Source organism: Pogona vitticeps, chromosome 2, assembly GCF_051106095.1.
Source record: "Pogona vitticeps strain Pit_001003342236 chromosome 2, PviZW2.1, whole genome shotgun sequence".
In the NCBI taxonomy this organism is placed as follows: domain Eukaryota; kingdom Metazoa; phylum Chordata; class Lepidosauria; order Squamata; family Agamidae; genus Pogona; species Pogona vitticeps.
This window is the reverse complement of record NC_135784.1, coordinates 9,134,782-9,147,925: the sequence shown is the minus strand read 5'-3', so window position 1 is coordinate 9,147,925 and position 13,144 is coordinate 9,134,782. Positions and strand designations below refer to the sequence as shown.

The 13,144-nt window shown below is 45.0% G+C and overlaps 1 protein-coding gene across 1 annotated transcript in view; it reads right to left on the bottom strand.

Annotated features, from left to right (window-relative positions):
* LOC144587412 (uncharacterized) overlaps window positions 1-13,144 on the bottom strand; it is a 39,332-nt gene that overhangs the window by 25,646 nt on the left and 542 nt on the right. The window contains 2 exon segments of the mRNA XM_078388002.1: window positions 11,433-11,562; window positions 12,528-12,644. The gene's annotated coding sequence lies outside the window, so the exon portion shown is untranslated.

Here is a 13,144-nt window from a genome sequence, read left to right as displayed (position 1 = left end):
ACCAGAGCACGCCAGGCCCTCCTGTCTTCTACTGCCTCCCGGAGTTGTGTCAGGTTCATGTTGGTTGCTTCGCAGACACTGTCCAGCCATCTCATCCTCGGTCGTCCCCTTCTCCTCTTGCCATCACATCTTCCTAACATCAAGGTTTTTTCCAAAGACTCTTTTCTTCTCATGAGATGGCCAAAGTACTGGAGCCTCAGCTTCAGGATCTGTCCTTCCAGTGAGCATTCAGGGTTGATTTCCTTTAGAACTGATAGGTTTGTTCTCCTTGCAGTCCAGGGGATTCTCAAGAGCCTCCTCCAGCACCACAATTCAAAGGCATCAATTCTTCGGCGGTCTGCTTTCTTTATGGTCCAGCTCTCACTTCCATACATCACGACAGGAAAAACCATAGCTTTGACTATTCGGACTTTTGTTGGCAAGGTGATGCCTCTGCTTTTTAAGATGCTGTCAAGATTTGTCATCGCTTTCCTCCCAAGAAGAAGGCGCCTTTTAATTTCAGGGCTGCTGTCTCCATCTGCAGTGATCATGGAGCCCAGGAAGATAAAATTTGACACTGCCTCCATATCTTCCCCTTCTATTTCCCAGGAGGTGATGGGACCAGTGGCCATGATCTTAGTTTTTTTGATGTTGAGTTTCAGACCGTTTTTTGCACTCTCCTCTTTCACTCTCATTACAAGGTTCTTTAATTCCTCCTCACTTTCTGCCATCAGAGTGGTATCATCTGCATATCGGAGGTTGTTGATATTTCTTCCGGCAATCTTAATTCCGGCTTGGGTTTCTTCCAGTCCAGCCTTCCGCATGATGTATTCCGCATATAAGTTAAATAAGCTGGGGGACAATATACAGCCTTGCCGTACTCCTTTCCCAATTTTGAACCACTCAGTTGTTCCATGACCAGTTCTAACTGTTGCCTCCTGTCCCACATATAGGTTTCTTAGGAGACAGATAAAGTGGTCAGGCACTCCCATTTCTTTAAGAACTTGCCATAGTTTGCTGTGGTCCACAAAGTCAAAGGCTTTCGCATAGTCAATGAAGCAGAAGTAGATATTTTTCTGGAACTCTCTGGCTTTCTCCATAATCCAGCGCAAGTTAGCAATTTGGTCTCTAGTTCCTCTGCCTCTTCGGAATCCAGCTTGTACTTCTGGGAGTTCTCGGTCCACATACTGCTGAAGCTTACCTTGGAGGATTTTGAGCATAACCTTGCTAGCGTGCGAAATGAGTGCAATTGTACGGTAGTTGGAGCATTCTGCCTTTCTTTGGGATTGGGATGTAGACTGATCTTTTCCAATCCTCTGGCCACTGTTGAGTTTTCCAAACTTGCTGGCATATTGAATGTAGCACCTTAACAGCATCATCTTTCAATATTTTAAATAGTTCAGCTGGAATGCCATCCCCTCCACTGGCCTTGTTGTTAGCCAGGCTTTCTAAGGCCCACTTGACTTCGCTCTCCAGGATGTCTGGCTCAAGGTCAGCAGCTACATTGTCTGGGTTGTCCGGGATATCCAAATCTTTCTGATATAATTCCTCTGTGTATTCTTGCCACCTCGTCTTGACGTCTTCTGCTTCTGTTAGGTCCTTCCAATTTTTGTCTTTTATCATGTTCATCTTTGCGCGAAATGTTCCTCTAATATGTCCAATTTTCCTGAACAGATCTCTGGTCTTTCCTTTTCTGTTATCTTCCTCTATTTCTTTGCATTGTTCATTTAAGAAGGCCCTCTTGTCTCTCCTTGCTATTCTTTGGAAGTCTGCATTCAAGTTTCTGTAGCTTTCCCTATCTCCCTTGCATTTTGCTTCCCTTCTCCTCTCTGCTATTTCTAAGGCCTCGTTGGACAGCCACTTTGCTTTCTTGCATTTCCTTTTCTTTGGGATGGTTTTGTTGCTGCCTCCTGGACAATGTTACGAGCCTCTATCCAAAGTTCTTCAGGCACTCTGTCCACCAAATCTAGTTCCTTAAATCTATTCTTTACTTCCACTGTGTATTCATAAGGGATTTGGTTTAGATTATACCTGAGTGGCCCAGTGGTTTTTCCTAATCTCTTCAATCTAAACTTGAATTTTGCTATGAGAAGCTGATGATCAGAACCGCAATCAGCTCCAGGTCTTGTTTTTGCTGACTGTATAGAGCTTCTCCATCTTTGGCTGCAGAGAATATAATCAATCTGATTTCGATATTGCCCATCTGGTGATTTCCATGTATAGAGTCGCCTCTTGTGTTGTTGGAAAAGAGTGTTTGTGATGACCAGCTTATTCTCTTGACAAAACTCTATTAGCCTTTGTCCTGCTTCATTCTGAACTCCAAGGCCAAACTTCCCTGTTGTTCCTTTTATCTCTTGGCTCCCTACTTTAGCATTCCAGTCCCCTAGAATGAGAAGAACATCTTTCTTTGGTGTCAGTTCTAGAAGGTGTTGTAAATCTTCATAGAATTGTTCAATTTCAGTCTCCTCAGCAATGCTGGTTGGTGCATAAACTTGGATTATTGTGATGTTGAATGGTCTGCCTTGGGTTCGTATTGACATCATTCTATCATTTTTGAGATTGTATCCCATTACAGCTTTTCCCACACTTTTGTTGACTATGAGGGCTACTCCATTCCTTCTACGGGATTCTTGTCCACAATAGCAGATATGATAATCATCTGAGCTGAATTCGCCCATTCCTGTCCATTTTAGTTCACTGATGCCCAGGACGTCGATGTTTATTCTTGCCATCTCCTGTTTGACCACCTCCAGCTTCCCAACGTTCATAGATCTTACATTCCAGGTTCCTATGCAGTATTTTTCTTTGCAGCATTGGATTTTCCTTTCACTTCCAGGCACGTCCACAGCTGAGCGTCCTTTCGGCTTTGGCCCAACCACTTCATTAGCTCTGGAGCTACTTGTACTTGTCCTCCACTCTTCCTCAGTAGCATGTTGGACGCCTTCCGACCTGAGGGGCCCATCTTCCAGCGTCATATCTTTTAGCCTTTTGTTTCTGATCATGGGGCGTTCTTGGCAAAGATACTGGAGTGGCTTGCCATTTCCTACTCCAGGTGGATTGCGTTTAGTCGGAACTCTCCACTATGTCCTGTCCGTCTTGGGTGTCCCTGCATGACATAGCCCATAGCTTCTCTGAGTTACTCAAGCCCCTTCGCCACGACAAGGCAGCAATCCATGAAGGAGCCCTGGACTGCAAAAAGAACAAATCTATCAGTTCTGAAAGAAATCAACCCTGAGTGCTCACTGGAAGGACAGATCCTGAAGCTGAGGCTTCAATACTTTGGCCATCTTATGGGAAATCTCCCTGAAAAAGAACCTAATGTTGGGAATATGTAAAGGCAAGAGAAGAAGGGGACGGCAGAAGATGAGATGGTTGGACAATGTCATCAAAGCTACCAACATAAATTTGACCAAACTCCAGGAGGCAGTGGGAGACAAGAAGGCCTGGTGTGCTCTGGTCCATGGGGTCACGAAGAGTCAGACATGACTTAAAACTGAATTACAACAACAAAGGGAAAAAAGAGAAATGGGCTAAATTAAATCTATCACTATTGGCAGAATAGTGATAGTAAAAAGCATATATTTTAACAACACGTTTAGTTTTTTTCAAAATATACCATGACAACTAGAAATGAAACAGACATTTTAGAATAAAACTGAAAAATCTGTAGTAGGAGCTTCTTGTCTTTACAGTTTTAACTTTTACCTTTTATGCAGAGAGAAATGCCTGATGTTCAAGCTGTATTTCAAAAAAGGAAAGCCACTCAAGATCACATGTTATGCCCTTATCTTGAAATCTATATCCAGAACATATACTGTACAGAAAGCTGAACTAGATTCAAATGAAGGAAGGGTGAAGATAAGTGGAAGAAATATCAATACTTGGTATTTCATATACAAGTGGCACCAACTTACTGGCAGAAGGCAATATTAAACTTTAAGGAAGAGTGGAAGAAGGGAGTGCCAAAGCTGGACTGCAAGTGAAGGTTAAGAGGTCAAAAATCAATTTTGGTGAAAAGGAGATGTAGAGCTGGGTGTCATCAGCATATTGATGACATGAGGCTCCACACCCCCTGATGATCCCAACCAGCGGCCTCATATAGATGTTAAACAGCACTGGGGAGATAATCGACCCCTGTGGGACCCCACAACTGAGGGGCTGAGACATTCTCTCCAAGCTGTACTCTCTGGGGTCGGTCCTCCAGGAAGGAACGGAGCCAGGCTAACGCCAAGCCACCTATTCCCAACTCGGAGAGCCTCCCCAGGAGGATACCGTGGTCGATGGTATCAAAGGTCACCGAGATGTCGATGAGAACCAACAGAGACACTTTGCCCCTGTCAGCCTCCCTCAACAAGTCATCGTAGAGGGCAACCAATGCCGTCTCTGTACCGTGGTGCGGCCTGAAGCCCGACTGGAATGGATCCAGGGCATGTCTCATCCAAGTGGGACAGAAGTTGACCAGCGACCACCCTCTCGACCACTTTGCTCATTAACGACCGGCCTATAATTGCCAATCTCGTCCGCCGCCATATTAAGTTTCTTTCTAATGGGCCTAATGAGTATCTCCTTGAGAGCAGATGGAAACCTGCGCTACAGGAAAGACCCATTTATTATTGCTGTGGCCCATTCTGTTGTTTTCGGACTGGCTACTTTGATTAGACAGGCCGGGCAATGGTCAAGGGAGGAGGTGGTGGCTCGAGAAAGCAAAAAGCAAAAAAGCGAAGTGTGCTGCTTATATACCGCCCCATAGCGCTTCAAGCACTCTCTGGGCAGTTTACAATTTAATTATTCAGGCTACACATTGCCCCCCAGCGAACTGGGAACTCATTTTACCGACCTCGGAAGGACAGAAGGCTGAGTCAACCTTGAGTCGGCTACCTGGAATTTGAACCCCAGGTCGTGAGGACAGTTTTAGCTGCAGTACATCGGTTTACCCTTCATGGATTGCTGCCTTGTCGTGGCGCAGGGGCTTGAGTAACTCAGAGAAGCTATGGGTTATGCCGTGCAGGGACACCCAAGACGGACAGGACATAGTGGAGAGTTCCGACTAAATGCAATCCACCTGGAGTAGGAAATAGCAATGCCACTCCAGTATCTTTGCCAAGAAAACCCCATGATCAGAAACAAATGGCTAAGAGATATGACGCTGGAAGATGGGCCCCTCAGGTCAGAAGGCATCCAACATGCTACTGAGGAAGAGCGGAGGACAAGTACAAGTAGCTCCAGAGCTAATGAAGTGGTTGTGCCAAAGCCGAAAGGACGCTCAGCTGTGGACATGCCTGGAAGTGAAAGGAAAGTCCGATGATGCAAAGAAGAATACTGCATAGGAACATGGAAGGTAAGATCTATGAACCTTGTAAAGCTGGAGGTGGTCAAACAGGAGATGGCAAGAATAAACATCGACGTCCTGGGCATCAGGAATGGGCGATTTCAGCTCAGATGATTATCATATCTACTATTGTGGGCAAGAATCCCGTAGAAGGAATGGAGTAGCCTTCATAGTCAACAAAAGAGTGGGAAAAGCTGTAATGGGATACAATCTCAAAAACGATAGAATGATGTCAATACGAATCCAAGGCAGACTTTCAACATCACAATAATCCAAGTTTATGCACCAACCAGCATTGCTGAGGAGACTGAAATTGAACAATTCTATGAAGATTTACAACACCTTCTAGAACTGACACCAAAGAAAGATGTTCTTCTCATTCTAGGGGAATGGAATGCTAAAGTAGGGAGCCAAGAGATAAAAGGAACAACAGGGAAGTTTGGCCTTGGAGTTCAGAATGAAGCAGGACAAAGGCTAATAGAGTTTTGTCAAGAGAATAAGCTGGTCATCACAAACACTCTTTTCCAACAACACAAGAGGTGACTCTATACATGGAAATCACCAGATGGGCAATATCGAAATCAGATTGATTCAATCTTAGACTGAATAGAGTAGGAAAAACCACTGGGCCACTCAGATATTGTGATGGCTGCGATGACACCACCTGCCTATCATGGTTATGCTGGAACCCATCTGCCTATAGCAGAGCAGGAGGTGGGACTCCAGGAGGTGGAGCTGTGTATATAAGGGGGGGGGAGTGAATGATGTGAGTCAGTTTATTTTTGAGAGTTAAGAGTTAGAGTGAGAGTTGAGTTAGGGCATGAAGTACTGAGTTAGTTAAGGTCTGAGAGAGAGTGTGTATGAGGGGATACTTTATTATTACTGATTGCCTTTTTATTTTAGTTGATAAAGTGATGTACCATTCCTTCTGTTGTTATCAATAAAATACAAGTTTTTATTTTTTAAAATCATACATTTTGTCTGAAGAGTCTTATGAAGGAGTGGTTGGTGGCAGTGTAAATAAAGTGTGAATAAGAGAGTGTCCAGACCATTGTGACGTGAAAGAGGGACGTCACAACGTAAAATCTAAACCAAATCCCTTATGAATACACAGTGGAAGTAAAGAACAGATTTAAGGAACTAGATTTGGTCGACAGAGTGCCTGAAGAACTTTGGATAGAGGCTCGTAACATTGTCCAGGAGGCAGCAACAAAAACCATCCCAAAGAAAAGGAAATGCAAGAAAGCAAAGTGGCTGTCCAGCGAGGCCTTAGAAATAGCAGAGAGGAGAAGGGAAGCAAAATGCAAGGGAGACAGGGAAAGTTACAGAAACTTGAATGCAGACTTCCAAAGAATAGCAAAGAGAGACAAGAGGGCCTTCTTAAATGAACAATGCAAAGAAATAGAGGAAAATAACAGAAAAGGAAAAACCAGAGATCTGTTCAGGAAAATTGGAGATACAGTGGTGCCCCGTATAGCGAGGTTAATCCGTTCCGGATTAACCTTCGCTATGCGAAAACATCGCTGTACGGGGCAAGGAAAGCCTATTGGAACGCATTAAACTTAGTTTAATGCGTTCCAATAAGCGTCCAAACTTACCCCTCCAGCGATGTTTTCGCGGTCCAGTGGCCATTTTGGAGCCGCCGATCATCTGATGGGCAGCTCCAAAATGGCCGCCGGATGACCCGAAATGGTCCCCTATCAGTGTTTTCGCGCCCTCCCCTTGCTTACCGAGGTCGCAAAAACGCTGCGGAGGGGCATCTCGGGTCGTCCGCAGCCATTTTAATGGCCACGGATGACCCGAAATGCCACCCCGCAGCGTTTTCGCGACCTCGGTAAGCAAGGGGAGGGCGCGAAAACACTGATAGGGGGCCATTTCGGGTCATCCGGCGGCCATTTTGGAGCCGCCCATCAGCTGATCGGCGGCTCCAAAATGGCTGCTGGACGCCCCAATTGTCGCAAAGCGAGTGCGGTGATTGGGGCAGCTCCGTATAGCGATCCCCAAAAAGGGATCGCTATACAGATTCTTCGTTATACGGTGCGCTCGTTAAGCGAGGCACCACTGTATTAGAGGAACATTTTGCGCAAAGATGGACATGATAAAGGACAAAAGTGGGAGGGACCTAACAGAAGCAGAAGACGTCAAGAAGAGGTGGCAAGAATACACAGAGGAATTATATCAGAAAGATTTGGATATCCCAGACAACCCAGACAATGTAGTTGCTGACCCTGAGCCAGACATCCTGGAGAGTGAAGTCAAGTGGGCCTTGTGATGAGATGGGTTTTTAAGTTAAAATCTTTTAAAGGCATATGGGTTTTGTAATTATGAAGTGAGCCAGAGAGGTTCCATTTTGTTTCTTTGTATATAGTATCTGTGCTATGCTGACAAGTTGTTTTCTAGGCGAGCAGAGAGAATGTTATTCTGAAGGCCTGAGAAAGGACTGTGTGATTAGATAGATTTGTTGTGACTCTTTGAGAAACCACCATAAACCCAAATAACATCTGCTGTGTATGAGAAAGAATTCATGTGATGTAACAGGACTGTTTGCCTAGTAACGAACTCTGATTGGATGACATCGTGGGAAGGTGCATTAGGCCCTTGCCAGTTACTCTGGAAAAAGGAACTTTTTCCCTATGGACTTTGTCTTTCCAAGACCGACCTTTCAGTGATTCGTGACCTACATTTCAGCCATATGGGACTTACCCTGATGTCTTGAGAGAGAGTTTGGTGGCCTACCTATATGGACTGGTTTCTATGCTTTGCTGGATTACTTTTGGACTTATGGGATTTTTCCTAAAAGGACTGTGCATGGACTATTTTCTATGGACTGTTCTATGGGATATACTTTATGAACTCTTTTTCTTGGAATACTCCATATGGACTATGCTCTTGTAATTTAGTAAGGACTATGGGACATATAATGGATTTTTACTTTTGTTTAGGGATTTTTATTCTATAGTATCACTGAGGACTATAGCCTTGTTATAACCAACTTGGATTATTTTGTTTACTAATGATTTCCTGGACTGGAATTGTTTTTATTCTTCTTAATGGCTTTTTGGCTTTTTGAATACTTTTATATTTTTCATGTTTTCTTTGCCTCACTACATCTGTGTAACTAAACAGCACAATGCTAGATTATTTGTTTTGGTTTAATTTGGCTTAGTAACATGCTTTTTCTTTAATAAAATAAAGAATTATAAAACTCAATTGGTTTCCTGAACAGTACACTTGCCATAGGGTCATCTGAGAGTGCTGCCTCGGCCTAGCTTACTTAGAGTCCTGTCAGTGGTGCAAGTTAAGTCTAAGGACTACAAAGCCCACTTGACCTTTTCACAATAATATCTGAGAGTACCAAGGTGTTCTTATGTGGGCAGACCTGCGAGAAGGAGTGTTGTAGCATGGCTGGCTGAATTTGGACTCTTCAGCCCATTTTAGCATGTGCAAACTCCTGATTGCTCTCTGTCCAAGCGTACACGTGTGTTTTCGAACCCGTGTTCGTCACAGGCCTTAGAAAGCCTGGCTAACAACAAGGCCAGTGGAGGTGATGGCATTCCAATTGAACTATTTAAAATCTTGAAAGATGATGATGTTAAGGTGCTATATTCAATAGGCCAGCAAGTTTGGAAAACCCAACAGTGGCCAGAGGATTGGAAAAGATCAGTCTACAAAGAAAGGCAGTCTACAAAGAATGCTCCAATTACTGTACAATTGCACTCATTTCACACACTAGCAAGGTTATGCTCAAAATCCTACAAGGTAGGCTTCAGCAGTATGTGGACCGAGAACTCCCAGAAGTACAAGCTGGATTCCGAAGAGGCAGAGGAACTAGAGACCAAATTGCTAACTTGCACTGGATTATGGATAAAGCCAGAGAGTTCCAGAAAAATATCTATTTCTGCTTCATTGACTATGCAAGAGCCTTTGACTGTCTGGACCACAGCAAACCATGGCAAGTATTTAAAGAAATGGGAGTGCCTGACCACTTTATCTATCTCCTGAGAAACCTATATATGGGACAGGAAGCAACAGTTAGAACTGGCTATGGAACAACTGATTGGTTCAAAATTGGGAAAGGAGTACGACAAGGCTGTATATTGTCCCCCAGCCTATTTATCATATGCAGAATACATCATGCGAAAGGCTGGACTGGAGGAATCCCAAGCCGGAATTAAGATCGCCGGAAGAAATATCAACAACCTCTGATATGCAGATGATACCACTCTGATGGCAGAACGTGAGGAGGAATTAAAGAACCTTGTAATGTGGGTGAAAGAGGAGAGTGCAAAAAACGGCCTGAAACTCAACATCAAAAAAACGAAGATCATGGCCACTGGTCCCATCACCTCCTGGGAAATAGAAGGGGAAGATATGGAGGCAGTGACAAATTTTATTTTCCTGGGCTCCATGATCACTGCAGATAAAGACAACAGCCACGAAATTAAGACGCCTGCTTCTGGGGAGGAAAGCGATGACAAATCTTGACAGCATCTTAAAAAGCAGAGGCATCACCTTGCCAACAAAAGTCCGAATAGTCAAAGCTATGGTTTTTCCTGTCGTGATGTATGGAAGTGAGAGCTGGACCATAAAGAAAGCAGACCGCCGAAGAATTGATGCCTTTGAACTGTGGTGCTGGAGGAGGCTCTTGAGAATCCCCTGGACTGCAAGGAGAACAAACCTATCAGTTCTAAAGGAAATCAACCCTGAATGCTCACTGGAAGGACAGATCCTGAAGCTGAGGCTCCAGCACTTTGGCCATCTCATAAGAAAAGACTCCTTGGAAAAAACCTTGATGTTGGGAAAGTGTGATGGCAAGAAGGGGACGACCGAGGATGAGATGGCTGGACAGTGTCTGCGAAGCTACCAACATGAATTTGACCCAACTCTGGGAGGCAGTGGAAGATAGGAGGGCCTGGCGTGCTCTGGTCCATGGGGTCACGAAGAGTCGGACACGACTAAACAGACGGACAGCGGTTTAACCACTGCGTCACGAGGCTCCTTGTGGTCAAGCACCTTGTCCACAGAATCAGGCATTACAGGGTGAAAGGAGTCGAATCTCACCGGGCAAGATGGAGCGCTGGACATCTCTGTTCTACTCATTGTATTTAAAAAAAGGAGAGAGCTCCTTGATGAATGTGGGGCTGGGCGGAGCGGAATTGGGAGGAAAAAGAAAAAAATCTCTGCACATGTCTAGAGAGGCTGTGTTTTAGACAGCTGGATTGGGACACATGTTACTCATACCCACAATGGTTTGGGAAGATGCTACTTAATCCACTCCTTGCAAGCATTCCTTGGTGCTTCTGGAACCATGCTTTTATAAACAGAAAGTCTCCACAGGTAACATCCTACGGCAAATAGGTATTGGGAACCAGCTCAGGAAGACACCCTTAGCCCAAAGATTACTAACAGGTGAATCCTCCACTTTAGTGCTGTCTAGTAAATGCAAAACAAGAAGGAAAGTTGTGGAATTGTTCCTGGAGGCCTGACACCCCTCCCTGTGGACAAAGGGAGAAGTACCCAGCAGGCATTACACCCACTGCGATGGTGAAACTGAGGCAACAGAGAGCAGAGAAAGTCTCAACGCAACTACATTAATTTTACACCCACTCTTTGCGTCCCCCACTTCTCCTCCAGATTAAAATCCAGGCAAAATGTTAACCAAGTATCTGTGGATCTTGAAAGAAAAGAAGAGAATGCCAGAGCTCTGATGTGGGAGGAAAGAACTACCCACCTCTTAAAATGGATGGAAAAGTGTCAAAATCTAGTTCTTAATCACACAGATAACTGGGTTATTTGGGAGTCACTTCACAGGCTACAGGCTGAAGTTGACAGAACCAAAGTGAACCTAGAAAAATGGGATTTCACATCAACAGAGTCTATTGTGAGGGTCGAGAAGAACAGGCCGTCACAGCCATCTCCAAGACCTCTCTGTCCCTCAACAAGGATCTTGCAAGTCCTGGTGGTCGGTGCCCCCAAATGTTTATGGTGCTGCCTGCTATTGAGGAGAAAATATCTGAGATATTTCTCGAAGCTATAGAACCATTTTGCATTCTGCTCATTGTACAGCTGTAATTAAATAAATACATAGAGTGGTGGTTCTGATTTTTTTAAAAAGAGACCTCACCTGCCTTGCAAACGTATTGGAGTTTTATTCTTTGCTTTTGATCTTGAGAAAAGCAAGAAGAGATCAGCTCGGTCTCATGTCCTGCCTGGAAAAAAGGGGGGGAATCCCCATCAATCTGGAGGCTTCTCGGCTAAAGGAAACAAAAAACTTTTCCTTAGGATAGGAGTCTTTGTCCTTTTTACATCTTCTTGGGCAAGACAATGGAAAGGGAGGTTACAAATAAACAGGAGGAAGGTGAGAGAAGGAGGAGGAGGAAGGGCATCTCAAGGTCTGAGGTAAAAACTCTTATCATTATGGGCTTGTATATCCTCACCACACTTGTTACAGAAAGTGGTGATGGCAAGAAAGGCAAGGAAACCCAGAACTACAAATGGGGCATTTTCTTCTGCCTTTCTGCTGGTATAAGCTATCTTTGGCGGTTCGCTCAACACCCTCCCCCCCCAGACCTTTGGAAAAAAATTTAAAAATGTGAATTTTCAGGAGTCATTTAATGGCCTTTCACTTTAAAACCTGTGAGCACTTCCCATGGCCTTCACCATGTTATTCTAGGTAGATACTGGGAGTGTTATACTGTGGGTTTTAATTTTAATGCAACCATCTTCATTTCAGCAGAAAGTATTATGCCTTTTCTATTTTTATGCCTATATATTTATGGGTTAATTTTTGATTTTGTTGGCTGTAATTTCAGATCCCAGCCACTTGTACGCCAGCCACATAGGGTGGTGTAAAAGTGTAATTAATAACTTAGTATACATAAGAAGAAAGCCTTCCAGCTAGGAAGATTGGAAAATGTCCCAGCTCTCCTGCAGCTGATCCCCAGCCTGGAATCTGGCCCTGAGATGGATCCGATTTGCTCTCGTCCAGATCATCAGCACAAGAAGGTTAATCATGGCCTCCTTAAGAATAATAGCTCTATGTATGTGTGTGTGTGTCTGTCTGTATACAGAAGGAAATGATGTTCAGAGGACACTGGAGATGGCACCTCCCAGGGAAGGTGCCTGGACCAGCTTCCTCCCAGGCAGGGGACCCCCATCCTCTCCTCCCAAGCCCATGGGTTACCCCCCTTGCCCCCCCACCTCCACTTTGCAGCCATACCTCCTCTTCCTCCTTGCACTCGCCCTGAGGCCGATTCCCACCCAGGAACAGGTCAGCTTTAATTAGCTTTTCTAAGGTTTAGTAAAAAGTGTGGGGTGAGAGATTTCCTGTGAGGCCCTGGAGAAGGAAAAAATATGGGTTATTCCCCCAAGATAATGTTTCTCCTTTCCCTTTTAACCCCACGGGCATAGGCAGGATTTCAGGGATCGAGGAAGGGGGAGGGTCTCCTCACAAGAAAGCCAAGGATGACCCCCCCATCCACACACACCCCCACAGACGGGTGCCTTGCTCAGAAGGGGCAGGGGCGATTCCCCCTGGCTGTAGGGATGGGATCTGGACCCTCCCCAGACATACTGTCTCTCTCCCCCCCCCACACACAATATAACCTAAGCAGGAGACGCAGCAAAAAAAAAAACCTGCTTTTTTTCTCCCCCCCTTCCATGAATGTTTGTGGGGGGGCAGCAGCAGAAAGCATCACAGGAAGGAAGTCTTCGGATCCCGCCTGGGGAGCCAGGGCTGAGGGAAATGGCTCCTCCCGCCTCTCCCCTTCTCAAAATGGGACCCATAAGCACAAAGCGGGGGGGGAGGAAGGCTTTCCTGCGCCTCTTTTTTGTTGG